At 40.7% G+C, this 14030-nt stretch overlaps 1 long non-coding RNA gene across 3 annotated transcripts in view; it reads left to right on the top strand.

Moving 5' to 3' along the window:
* The window catches only part of LOC108388157 (uncharacterized), a 119377-nt gene extending 110946 nt beyond the window's left edge, over window positions 1-8431 (top strand). For all 3 annotated transcript variants that reach the window (XR_012132184.1, XR_012132185.1, XR_012132183.1), the window contains 3 exons: window positions 4041-4130; window positions 4920-5071; window positions 6841-8431. This is a non-coding gene — a long non-coding RNA (uncharacterized lncRNA). The remainder of the gene's footprint in view (window positions 1-4040; window positions 4131-4919; window positions 5072-6840) is intronic.
* Window positions 8432-14030: the final 5599 nt, after the last annotated feature.

The following is a 14030-nucleotide window of genomic DNA, read 5'->3' as shown; positions in this document are numbered from 1 at the left end:
CTTACCTGTGTCCTGGGCAGCCTGATGATTAACTGTGCCTTACCTGTATCCTGGGCATTCTGCTGAGAAACTGTGCCTTACCTGGATCCTTGGCAGCCTGCTCAGTAGCTATACCTTACCTGGGTCCTGGGTCGCCTCCTGAGAAGCGCTGTCCTTTCCCTGGCTACTGGGCAGCCTCCTGCAAAACTGTGCCTTACCTGTGTCCTGGGAAGACTGCCGTGAAACTGTCTCTTACCTGTGTCCTGGGCAGCCTGCTGAGAAACTGTGCGTTACATGGGTCCTGGGCAACCTGCTGAGAAACTGTGGCTTACCTGGATCCTCAGCAGCCTGCTGAGTAGCTGTACCTTACCTGGATCCTGGGTAGCCTCCTGCGAAGCACTGTCCTTTCCCTGGGTACTATGCAGCCTCCTTCGAAACTGTGCCTTACCTGGGTCCTGGTCAGGCTTCTGAGAAACTGTACCTTACCTTTGTCCTGGGAAGCCTGCTGAGAAACTCTCCCTTCCTGGGTCCTGGCAGCCTCCTGAGTTGTGTGCGTTATCTGGGTCCTGGGCAGTCTGCTGAGCAAATTTGCCTTGCGTAGGTCCTGGGCAGCCTCCTGATAAACTGTGCCTTAACTGGGTCCTGGCAGCCTCTTGAGAAACTGTGTTTTGCCTTGATCCTCGGCAGCCTCCTGAGAAACCCTGTCCCTTCCCTAGGTCCTGCGCAGCCTCCTGAGAATCTGTTCCCTACCTGGATCCTTGGCAGCCTCCTGAGAAGCTCTGTCCCTTCCATTAGTCCTGGTTAGTCTGCTGAGAAGGTATCCCTTCCTTGGGTCCTGGCCCTCCCCATGTGCGCGGCTCTGTTTGTGAAACTGATAAAGGTATCCCAGTAGGATTATGACGTGACTCCACCTGTCACCCTGTCGTCACGGCCACGTGCCCTCTGGCCGGCAGTTGGTCGGGCGGGTTGTGGGACTGAGCGCGGGGTGACGTCGTCTCCGAGGTCGCAGTAGGAATTGTCCTCAACAGCTCAGCGCCGGACAGGTCAGCGGACCCAGGCGAGCGGACGGCACCCGTGACCGGCACGTGGGTAGAGGTGGGGTCAGTTGCTGTACAGGCGGGTCTGGAGGCTGGCAGTTCCACTCCCACATACCCTCCCTGGCCGGTGGATCACAGACTGTCCCCCAAAGAGCCTTTCCAACGTGCTGTGTGCTGCAGCAAAGGTGCATTAAACACATGTAAAATGTCCGTGTGCTCACTTTTCACTGCCATAAGTGCATCATTTTGTGTTACTCTGCATGTGCCCTCCATATGCCACGGGATGGTTGCACTAGTTTTCCAATGAGCCTCCCAGCCTCAGGCTTGCTCTCGAATTCATCTTTCATTGTCTTGTCAGATGTGTGTGTGTCTGTGTGAAAGAATAACAGGAAGGAGATCCTATGGTTTATTTCTCTCAGGGGAGGAGTGTGCATTTTATATGCATGGACTCGTGTACTGGTATGTGTGCTCAGAGAGGACCTGAGTGTGTGTGTGGTGTCATTTCCAGTCTCTGGAAAATTCCATGGGCTTTGCTTTGGCTTGGCAAGCCAAGGTGCACTGAAATCCCAGGCCTCGGGAGCAGGGCTGGTAAATTAGAAAGGACAGACTATTACTCCCACCAGGGCTGTGTTGTAGGCAGGATGGGGTTGCAAGTGGCACACTCCTCATGCCCCTGGAACAGACAGACAAAAGTAACGACAAGCAATAACAAAACAGCCAGGTGAAGTGATGATAATTAATACTCAACTACCCGTGTAAGGTGGGTAGTATTTATCACTTGTGTACAGATGAAGAAACTGAGGCACCTGAAAGGTTAAAGAACCTTTGGGGTCTTGTGGGTTGTGAGGGGTGATGCCCGGATACAGGTCCAGACGGAAGCCTTCACCCGCTCGCTCTCCAAAGAAGGCAGCTGGAAGCAGGTGTGGAACTTGAAGCAGCATGGCCACCGCAAAGGACAGTGGCTGGACAAGTTCATAGTAGGCAAAGCCAACCGGCCTGACTGGGTAAAAGTTTGAGGCCCTTGAGTTTCTGCACAAGGAGGCGCGGTGGCCCTTTAAGGGCAGGAGCAGGGAGTTGCAGACAGCCACAGGCTCTGAGGGTAATATGCAGAGCAGGAAGCAACATTAAAACGTGGTCTACGTTAGAGAAAGTCCTTTCAGTCTATTGTATCTCTAAGGGTCAGTTAAAAATATAAATACATTAAAGAGACTGCTGTGTCTTGGAGGAAAATTAATGTGTATTAGTATCTGAAAGACACCAACTGGATTACTATGCTTATAGACAGTGACTGCAATAGAGGAGGTGAGGACTTGATCATATGGGTGAATGTTGAAACCACAGTGTTGTTTATGTGAAATCATCATAAGATTGTATATCAATGATACTTTAATAAAAAAAAGAAGAAAAACACCAATTGGAATAAGCCCTGATCTAGTCACATTAAGATTTGAACTTGACCAAAAGGCTTTGAAATTGACAATGATATAATGATATATGGATATTTGAAATTGACAATGATATATGTACCAGAAAACAGAGTACATATCAGCACATTTATATGTGAATTTATACAGATTGGTTGAAATGAAATATGTTAGGCACTGCTCGCCTATTTTCCAAGCAATGTTAAAAACATTAACAAGATGATTTTGAAGTTCCAAGCTGAACCTGAAAACACCACTGTTGAGTTTATACTGTTGAGCAGTATCCTGATGTGCTGTTGGAGGAGAGGATTCCAAAGGACAGTCTACCTGAAATACCCAGCCACGTACTCTGGGGACCTCCTCAACACAGCTTTGGAAGCAGGTACTGTTATGGAAAAAACTGGAAAACCTGGACTGGATCACTGGTAGAAGAACCAAGCGGCACTCGGAGGTCTTGGAGTGTTGAGGTTTTATTTTTACACTGGCGGGCTCAGAGTGAAGTAATCTCCCAAGGTCCGAGCCCTGAACAAAGGCAAGGGGAGCAATATATACGTCTTTCTTCCATATCTACAACATTTCTACGTGCACAGCAAGCAAGCAGGGGGAAAAGGGGGTTGGGGGAGTGAGTGCCTGGTGGAGCAAGGAGTGAAGAGGAGGGGGTACCGGGAGATTTTTTTTTCTGCTGCCTTTGCTAAAGAAGAGAAGCAGAAGGGAGTCACCTGGACTAGATTGCTGGCCTTGTAAATATTTCCCTATCAGTATCAGAGCCTGCCCTCATTAGGAACAAATTATGAAAACAAATGAAATATTTTGATTTCAATTTAATTCAGTAAGTTTGTTGGGTAATGACTGTGCTTACTACATAGTCTCAGTTCAAATATAATTCTGCATTTGGGAGTCTCTGGGTCTCATTTATATAGCAACACCATTTAAGCTTCCATAATATAAATTATTTCATGCAGTTGCCTGAGATAATGGGGTGACGTTTTTACCAACCAAGTGGACAAAGATCATATTTAGTCCTGGCAAGGGTGGGGGATAAAGCTGGTAGTATCTTTCTGGAAAGCTGTTAGTTTGAATCGAGAGACTTTAAATGCTTTTTAATCCTAATAATTCCACTTCTAGATTTATATAAGAAATAAAATTAGAGATGTGGCTAGAGATTGGGATAGAAATGTGTTTACTGCAGTTTTCTTCTTCTAGCTCCTATCATTTTGTATCTGACCACTCTTCTCATTCTCTACTCTTTCTCAAGACCCCTTCTTCTTGCCCATAATTTCAGTTATCTTCTCTCTGTAGAAACCTGAAAGTTTCCTTTTCCTTTCAGAGTATAGCCAGCTGACTAACTGGCATTCTACTTGGATGTCTCAAGTTTAAATTCAGTTGCCCCAAATTGAACTCTTGTTTTTTCTACCTAGTCCTCTTCCAGGTTTCCTCTGAGAAAATAACATCCCTCCTATACTAAAGACACTTCAGTGACCTCTCAATGCTCTGAAAATAAGGCTCTGCCATGCTAACTGTAGGGTGAAAATCAAATTCTAGAAATTAATATAACCAAGTTAGGTAATTTATTAAGCTTTACTTTTCCTTTTAATTTTAGGTTGTTGCACATTACACTGAACTACTGGACACTCTAAACCAAGTGGAAGTATATCTGATATCTGACTCTGTCCTTTCTTTAGCCCAACAGGTAATTTTTAACTTTCTTGCCAATGAATCTTATTATGGGTAGTAATAGGTGATCCTTGAAAAAAAGAATTAAATTTCTGGAACAAAAAATGCAAAGCATACATTATGAATTTAATTCTTGAGTTTTGTTGATTATTATCCTAAGTATTCTGTTGTGGATACAAAATAATTTGGAAAAAATGTGGGACTGGATCAGAAACAAATGTATCTTCGTATGTCCTCCTTATGTGATTCCTGAAGCATCGTTCTTTTGGATTCACTTTTGCAAAGCATAGAACAAAATAGGAAAGTAGTAGACGGAAAAACCAACTCTATCCACTCTGCTCTAGGAGTGTACAACCTAATGAGGCTGATAGATGTACAAACTTTGTACTGTGAAGGGCACCAGTGCTCCACAAGATTTACAAGAGGGGCTACACATGAGATTCACCTGGGGAGCTCATAAAAGTTCAAATGCCTTGGACCTGTGGCAGAATCTCTGGGTGTGTGACCCAGGATGAGCAATTTTAAAGCTCCCAAGGCAATTTCAGGGGGCAGTCAAACTGGAGAATTATGAATGAACACATCAAATTGTTAATGAATTTCATTCTTTTAAATGTGAGCCTGATTTTAAATCAAATGTATATTTTAATGTGGGAATCTCAGAAGTAGATTTGAGGTTCTTTTATTACTGTTTCACTGGTTAAGAAGGGGAAGAATTAGGCACCAAGATGGTATGATTTTTAGGCAAGAAGGCAGTGTGTGAAAAGATTCCTAATTCATTGTGTTACTTCAAAACGCAATTTCTTAGATTGGGGGAAGGAAACAGCTGAGGAAACAAACTTGTTTCATGGCAGTCTCTGGAATCATATCCGTCAGCATGGTTTGGAACCCGAGTGTTGAGAGAGGTCTTATCAAGGCCTGTCCTTTCCTGGGGAGGCACAAAAGGAGTTGATTTTAGAGGTAATCACTTTTTTTTTTTTTGCTCCAGATGATTTTCACTTATTCACATATTGAGGAGGGTCTAACCCTTCTGATTAACTTATTTTCTTCCTCTTGAAGATATTGAAGAGGTAGAACTAAAGCTCTGCTGAATTTTGAATGTGCACTTGGAGCTGTTTCTGAATGTCTTCTCTGACTTCTCTTAACATCTTAGTGGTACTCATCCTCTTTAGAAAGCCTCCCCACTCATTCTGAGCTCAATAGTACATATAGGTTTTCATGCTTATGAGATATGACTGATTTTCAAAATCTCTCTGGAACAAGCCCTAACAAAGCAGGAGTAGCCCCAAGGCATTTTCCAGTTAAGGCTGCCCCAGTCGTACCACTAACTTGGATTTAGACAATTTTACAATCATTTTCTAAATGATTAATTACTAAAAGGTTTCAATGGGAGATTTTGAATTCCTCACTTTTATTAAATCCCATACATTTTGTTGGTCTCATTTTTTAGGAATGAATAACCTGTCTAAATTTATTAGACATCACATATTTAGAGGATTTTTAAAAAAATGAGCTGAAGTTGTAATTTCAAGTAGTGAAATTCAACATGCTTTGCAATTAATGGCTTCCATAAATATTGTTCCTAGTATGTTGGTGGCAATGATATCCAGTGGAGATGTTATTAAACAGTAAAATGACAAGTGTCATGAATAAATAGAGAAGACTATTAGCAAAATTATTTTGGGCAATATTACTAAAACCATCTTGGGCCTGACTACTGTTTGAAAAAATATTCACACTTGAAGGAACCCTGCTTGTTGAATTGCAGGTCAGATTTAGAATTCCTGGCAACCTGACTTATGTTCTTAACAGCAATAGGGATATTCTTCAGGGATCATGTTTGCCTTTCATGATACCTCAAAATGCTAAACAGTCACTCAAACATCCCTTTTTTTATGCCTTGGTTATAAATTTATCATGAAGTTCCCTAACTATTTTTTGAATCAGTCTGTATTTTTAATTTAGACTACAGATGCTGTATGGGAAACTTGAGATTTAACACAGGCAGTCTGACTCCCCTTAACCAGAGCAGAATACAAAAGTCTAAAGCTTTTTTAATTAATGGCTTGAGAGACTAGTAGTATTATTAAGAAAGTGAAAGGACTAGAGAGATGATCTAGCCTGGATTTGTCTTGGCAAACAGAGAAGGAGGAAGTAATAAATTTAACTTTGGGCATGTTAGAATGACATGATGTCAGGATATACAAATATCGTCCTATGGACAGCTAGACACCTGTGATGAGGGCAGAGCCTGCAGTGTGGGTATGGATTGGAGAATCATACACAAAGTAGGATATAGATGAGAAAGTATGATTTTTCCAAGGAAGTGAATGTATAGAAAGAGGAGCAGAGGAAATGTATTTATGATAAATACATAGTTAAGATGAGGGTAAAGGAAGGGAAACTGAAGTAAAATAAAAATAGTCATGAAAGGAGGAGGAGAATGACAGTAGGCTAAGGCTCCAGTTTGGAGAGAATTTCCCCGCAGATGAGCACCTATAGAGAGGGTCAAGTCTTCAGAGAAGCAGAGAGTGATGAATGAGAAAAGATAAATTTGGGGAAACGTTGGTTATTGGTGACCACTACAAAGTAATATAAGTAATAAGTATAAATACGAGTAGATAGTATAAATATTAAGGCTACATAGCAAAATATACTTTATTTTGTCTTATTTGTTTTTAAATCTCATTTTGTTTCACTTCTGGCATTTTATTGTTTGTTTTTTGTAGACAGCAAGAGTGAATTATTGCTTCTCCGGGCTTTTCTGGGTCAAACTCCAGAAATTGTGCCTAGAACTTTGGCACCAGCAAAGTTAGAGAACCAGAGAATGTTAGCAAAGAGAAGGACCTCAGGAGTTCATCCTGGTTCATTACATCTTATTCCTGGGGAAACTGAGGTACTGCGTGGGTGAATGACTCCCACCAGAGAAGCTCCCTGAGATGGGGCTGAATCTATGTTCCTGCTCTTTCTGATGTGTCCTGATGCAGCTTTGGAACAAAAAGTAGTCAGCTCAAAGCCTAACGCTCTCTGCTGACTTCCGTATCTTCTCTTGCACCAATGTCACATCATGGAGGGAGACCCTAGACCAAATGAAGAGATTTTTAAAAATTCTCCCTTGTTGAATCAGACATTAAGCTACGCCTGTTTTGTTGGGTTAATGCTTTCAGTGCCTCAATGTCTCTTTAATATGTAATAAGAGAATATTTAGAATCAGTACTGCCAAATGAGATACATACCCTCTGGAAATGGATATCTATTTAAAGATTTGAAAGTTACAACACATAACTTTTAGCATTGGACTATACTAAAAACAATACTGGTTGCAACGTTAAGAATGAATTTCTGTGTAATTTGGGGTAGTTTAGCATCTCACCAGCCCTGTGATTTTTCTGCCTATGCTACCTGTCCTTCTGGCTGTTAATGCCAAGAGATTTACTCATAAGCCAAGGGATTTGTCCTTACATGGTTAGGAATGTAAACTGACTGAAAAAGCATGTCAGGGTATCCAGGAGTCCATAGGAAGTATGTGTCATTGTTTTGAGAGGGAACTGGGAGTTAGTTTATAATATAAAAGAATGTACCTGCCATTTCAAACTACTAAACTCCTAGGCCAGTGAGGCTTTGGAACTGTACTGGTTAGGGGATCTGTGTAAGTGTAATCATAGTCGTGAGCTTCCTTTAGCTTTTGTGCCTTTGGACGGGTCCATTCTCAGTGGCATGGGGAGATTGAGGCAACTTGTCCAACTTCACGGAGGACATTAGTAAAGAGGCAGAAAGAACTGTTTTATGGTTTAAACTTAGACGAAAGCTTGCTTCTTAAGAAAACAAAGCAAGCAAAACAAAACCCCAAAACACATTACGTATTTTGACACCATTTTAATCTTTCAGCTCTATGAGAGTCATTTCCATTTAGCAGTAGCTCCCCAAAACTTAAATCTTCACAAGAAAGCCATACAGCATTTAACAAATACTGCAAATATTGCTTCCATACCCAAGGTAAGCCTGGGGAACTATTGCTTGGAATTTTCAAAAATGTGAAAATTATAGGAGTATAATGTGCTGGTTTTGTCATAGCATGTTTATTTGAAGGTGACTGACAGCCATTGCGTTTCCAGCAGCAGTACATGATGTCATGTAAAATACATGAAATACTCTAGCCCAGAATACACAACACAATGCTTGGATCATATCAGGCAATAACATAAACACTTTTAGCTGAATATTTTAGGCTGTTTCATGCTTTTGTAAAAGTAAACATTTTTCCATTTGTAGAGGGCATACTCAACTCTGTGTTGTTTGGAAAATAAAGAAATGTTCAAATCCCACCACTATAGCCTCTTCTGCATTTCCTAAAGTGATGTCATTTGTAAATATGTAAATGAGAGACTTGTTAAGAACAGAATTTTTTCTTTTACATTAAATTTGCATCTAATATCACAAGTGTAAGGAGAAATTAGCCTGTTCTTCAATATCATTTAACTTACATTGGTATTATTATTACTATTAATATTAAACTTTCTCCCTGAGCACCCACCATCAGTCAGGCAAAGTGCTAAGCACTGCACGTAAATGATCTCAGTCTTCACAAGAAACCTAGGACACTGGCACTATCCTTAGTAACTTTATACAGATGGGTTAGTGGAAGCAGGGCATGATTATAGAATGTGCCCAAAAGGTAAAGTGGCTGGTAATGAGGGCACCAAAAGTCAAAGCCTCCTCTAATATTATTACACTATCAAAAAAACTATGACAGAATAGGAAGGCTAGGCAGAAACCTCCTCCCACATGCACACCAACAAAGCAACTACAGCAAATACAACTAACCCTGAAAATGACCTGAAGACTGCAGAACAGACCACCTACACCTGGGGAAGAAGAGAAGACCACACAGAGAAGGCTAAAGGGGTAAAGCTGCTATTGAGTGGGACCCAAATCGTTTTCCCACCCTAACCCACAGGCAGGAGGAAGAGGAACACAGTGGGGCAGGGAGAGGTACCCAGGAAATCTGCACACCTGGCCCTGGAGATCTGCGCTGGGAGCATGAGTTCATACTGCATTGGGTTCTGGTGATTAGTGGGGTTGGATAGCAGGGACAGTTGGAACTCTCCGAGAGGCTGAGACTCCTGCTACGTGGAGGACAGGCACACTCCACAGGTCCTGCTGAGACCCAAAGCAGGGGAGGAAGTTTGCGAGATTTGTGAGCAGTGGGAAGGGTGCCGGAAGGGTGAGGACTGTACAGAGCTCTCTCCGCAGGAGAAAAGGCAGGTGGACGATATCTCCCCAGGCTTCCCCCAGTTGGGCACTCTCAGGAGCCTCAGACACACCATCCCCCTCACTGGTGGCTCAGCCCCAGGGTGCTTCCCTGCATACCTCCAGTGTGCCAGCCCATTTGGCCCAGCAGTGTCAGACGTTGCTGCCTGGCAGGCAGAGGGAGAATTTCCCAGCTTTTTCAACCCTGTCTCAGCCCAACTGGGGAGGTATCTGTAGGAGCCAGCACCAAGCATTCCTTCCTCCCTGCTGGTGGCCAAGCCTGGTGCTGGTGCCTCACTGCAACCAGGGGGCACCCATATGACTTGCTGTAGCAGCCACATGCTTGCCCCAGAGCCATGCATCTGCACTACCCACCCCATTAACCCTGCAGCCCGGCTGCAGAGAAGGCAGAGGGAGGCTGAGCCCACAACGACCCCAGCAGAAGATGATGCTCTGATCACAAAGGGCTAGCTGAGGCAAACTGCCTGCTGCAGTGGACAGACCACTGCCAGCAAAGAGAGAGAAAGGTGGTCCCATCCATAGCCCACCAACAGCAATGGGCTCCACCACAAAGAACCAGGCACTGAAGAGTAAAGAGCCTTGAGCTTCTGGGCACCACAGGATGCCTTCTTTATAAGGCCAGTACTCTCTGGGCCAGGAAGCATAGCAGAACCATGTAATAGAGAGGAAAGAAACACAGAAACCCTGCCAAAATGAGGAGACAGAGGAATTTATCCCAAACAAAACTGCAGGAGAAGAAACCAGAAAGAGGGCTAAACGGAATGGGTATCACCAATCTTGATAAGGATTTCAAAGTAAAAGTTATAAATAAGCTGACTAATCTGCAGAAAAGCATTGAAGTTTTCAGGGAGAATTTCAAAAAAGAGAGACAAGAGCTGAAAAATAAACACTCAGAACTAAAGAATATAGTCACTGAAATGAAATACACAATGGAAGGAATGATTAATAGATTGCTGCAAGTAGAGGAGACAATGGGATGTAAATTAGAGAACAGGAACACAATGAAGCTGAGGAACAGAGGGAAGAAAGGAACTCCAAGAATCAAAGAATGATTAGAGAGGTGTGTGACTAATCAAATTAAACAATATTTGCATAATAAGCATACCAGAATAGAAGAGAGAGACACACGGATAGAAAGCCTCTTTGAGGAAATAGTTGTTGAAAATTTCCCGTCTGGGGAAGGAAATAGACCCTTAGGTCACAGAAGCGCAAAGAGACTGTAAAAAAGGAAAGCAAAGAAGACAACACCAAGAGATATTATAATTAAAATAGCAAAGATTAAGGATAAGAAGACAATATTGAGAGCAGCCAGAGAGAGAAAAAGGATTACTTATATGGGAAACCCTATCAGGCTCAGAAGACTTCTCAGCAGAAACTTTATAGGCCCCTCACTGGTGGCTCAGCCCCAAGGGAGTGGTATGAAATATTTAATGTACTAAAACAGAAGGACCTTCAGCCAAGAATCCTCTACCCAGCAAGATTATCACTCAAATATGAAGCAGAGATTTAAAAATTCCCAGATAACTGAAGGTTCAAAGAGTTTATAACCACTAAACCAGCATTACACGACCTGTTAAAGGGACTGCTGTAGATGGAAATGTTCCTAAGCCTAAATAGTTTTCAGCAGTGAAAGTAAACCCAGAGTAAAGGTAATAGGCCAATTACTTATCAAGCAAGTAGGAGATTAAAATAAAAAAAACCAAAAGTAATAAAATGAGTTAAACACAAAATCAGCCAAGGGATGCACAAAAAGTGCAGATTATGACATCTAATACATAAAATGTGGAGGAGGAGGAGGAAGAAAAAAGTAGTACTTTTAGATTGTGTTTGAAATACAGCAATCATCAGCTTAATATAGCTATTATTAAAAGTGGAGGGATGGGAAAAGATATTCCATGCAAATAGGGAGAAAAGAGCAGAAGTAGCAGTAGTTACATCAGACAAAATAGATTTCAAAACAAAGAAAGTAACAAGAGACAAAGAAGGACATTACATAATGATAAAGGGGTCAATCCAACAGGAGGATATAACCATTATATATATCTATGCATCCCACATAGGAGCACCTACATATGTAAAACAAATACTAACAGAATTAAAGGGGGAGATGGACTGCAACACCTTCATTTTAGGAGACTGTAACACACCACTAACATCAATAGACAGAAAATAAGGAAACAGAGGCACTGAACAACACAGATCTGATGTACTTAACAGATACCTACATAACATTCCACCCAAAAGAAATGGGATAAACATTTTTCTTAAGTGTCCATGGAATGTTTTTCAAAATGGATCACATACTAAGCCACAGTAAGAGCCTCAATAAATTAAAAAAGATTGAAATTTTATCAAGCAGCTTCTCAGACCACACTGGTATGAAACTACAAATAAATTACACAAAGAAAACAAAAGATCCTACAAACACATAGAAACAAAACAACATGCTCTGAAATAACCAATAGATCAATGAACACATTAAAACAAATCAAGCAATACATGGTGACAAATGAAGACAAAAATTCAACAGTCCAAAGTTTGTAGGATGCCACAGAAGTGGTACTAAGAGGAACATACAGAGCAATACAGGCCTACCTCAAGAAACAAGAACAATCCCAAATAAACCGTCTAAACTCAAATTAATGAAACTAGAAAAAGAAGAATATATGAAACCTAAAGTTAGTAGAAGGAGGGATATAATAATGATCAGAGCAGAATAAAACAATAGAAAAAATATCAATGAATCCAGGAGCTGGTTCATTGAGAAGATAAACAAAAAAGGGCAATCCCCTAGCCAGAATTATTAAGAAAAAGAGAAAGAGGACATAGATAAACAAAATGAATAATGAAAGGGAATAATCACAATGAATGTCACAGGAATACAAAGAATTATTAGGGAATACTATGAAAAATGATATAACAATAAATTGGACAGCCTTTCTAGGAAAAATTCCTAGAACAATACAACTTTCCAAGACTGACCCATGAAGAAACAGAAAATCTGAAGAGACCAATTACCAGTAATGAAATTGAATTGGTAATCAAAAAACTCCTGAAAAACAAAATTCCAGGACCAGATGGCTTCAGAGCTGAATTCTAACAAACGTTTTAAGAAGAGCTAATTACCATCCTTCTTAAAGTATTCCAAATTGTTGGAAAGGGGGGAGTACTTCTAAACTCATTCTGAGGCCAGCATCACTCTAGTACCAAAACCAGACAAAAAACACTACAAAAAAAGAAAATTTAAGACCAATATCCCTGATGAACATAGATGCAAAAGTCCTCAACAAAATATTAGCAAACCGAATTAAAAAATACATCAAAAGGATGCTTAATCATGACCAAGTGGGATTTATTCCAGGGATGCAAAACTGGTATAATATTCATAAATCAATCAATATCATACATAACATTAAAAGAAGGAACATCTCAATAGATACTGAATAAGCATTTGACAAAATTCAGCATTCATTCTTGATAAAAAACTCTCAAGAAATGAGCATAGAGGGAACATACTTCAAAATAATAAAGATCATATATTACAAACCCACAACTAACACCATACTTAATGGTGAAAAGCTAAAAGCTTTTCCTCTCAGATCAGGAGCAAAACAAGGATATCACTCTCATCACTTTTATTCAGTATACTACTGGAGGTTCTAGCCATAGCTATCAAACAACACAAAGAAATAAAAGGCATCCAAATTGGTAAGGAAGAAGTTAAACTGTCACTATTTGAAGATGACATGATATTGTACATAGAAAACTCTAAAGACTCCACCAAAAGACTATTAGAACTAATAACTGGATTCAGCAAGGTTGCAGTATACAAAATTAATACACAGAAACCTGTTGTGTTCCTATATACTAACAACAAACTAGCAGAAAGAGAAATCAGGAAAACAATTCCATTTATAGTTGCATCAAAAAGAATAAAATACCTAGGAATAAACCCAACCAAGATGGGATCTTTGAAAACTATAAGATACTCCTGAGAGAAATTAAGGAGGACTCAAATAAATGGAAATCTATTCCATGCTCTCAAATAGGAAGATTTAATATTGCCAAAATGGCCATTCTGCCCAAAGCAATTTACAGATTCAATGTAATCCCTATCAAAATACCAAAAGCATTCTTCAAAGAACTAGAACAAATAGTTCTAAAATTCATATGGAACCACAAAAGACCCTTAATAGCCACAGCAATCCTGAGAAAGAACAACAAAGCTGGGGGATTATGCTCCCTGATTTCAAGCTATACTACAGAGTTACAATAATTAACAGAGTATGATAGTGGCACAAGAACACACTCAGATCAGTGGAACAGAATAGAGAAACCAGATATAAACCCATGCATGTGTGGTCAATTAATATGTAGTGAAGGAGCCATGAATACACAATGGGGAAAAAAAGCCTCTTCAATAACTAGTACTGGGAAAACTGGACAGCTACATGCAAGAGAATGAAACTGAATTACTGTCTAACCCCATACACAAAAGTAAACTCGAAATGGATCAAAGACCTAAATGTAAGTCATGAAACCATAAAACTCTTAGAAGAAAACATAGGAAAAATCTCTTGAACATAAGCATGGGCAGTTTTTTCCTGGACATATCTGCTTGGGCAAGGGAAACCACACAAAAAAAGAA

This window comes from Manis javanica, chromosome 6, assembly GCF_040802235.1.
Source record: "Manis javanica isolate MJ-LG chromosome 6, MJ_LKY, whole genome shotgun sequence".
NCBI classification, from domain to species: Eukaryota; Metazoa; Chordata; class Mammalia; order Pholidota; family Manidae; genus Manis; species Manis javanica.
The sequence above is the reverse complement of the archived record's forward strand: the minus strand, read 5'-3'. Positions and strand labels throughout refer to the sequence as shown.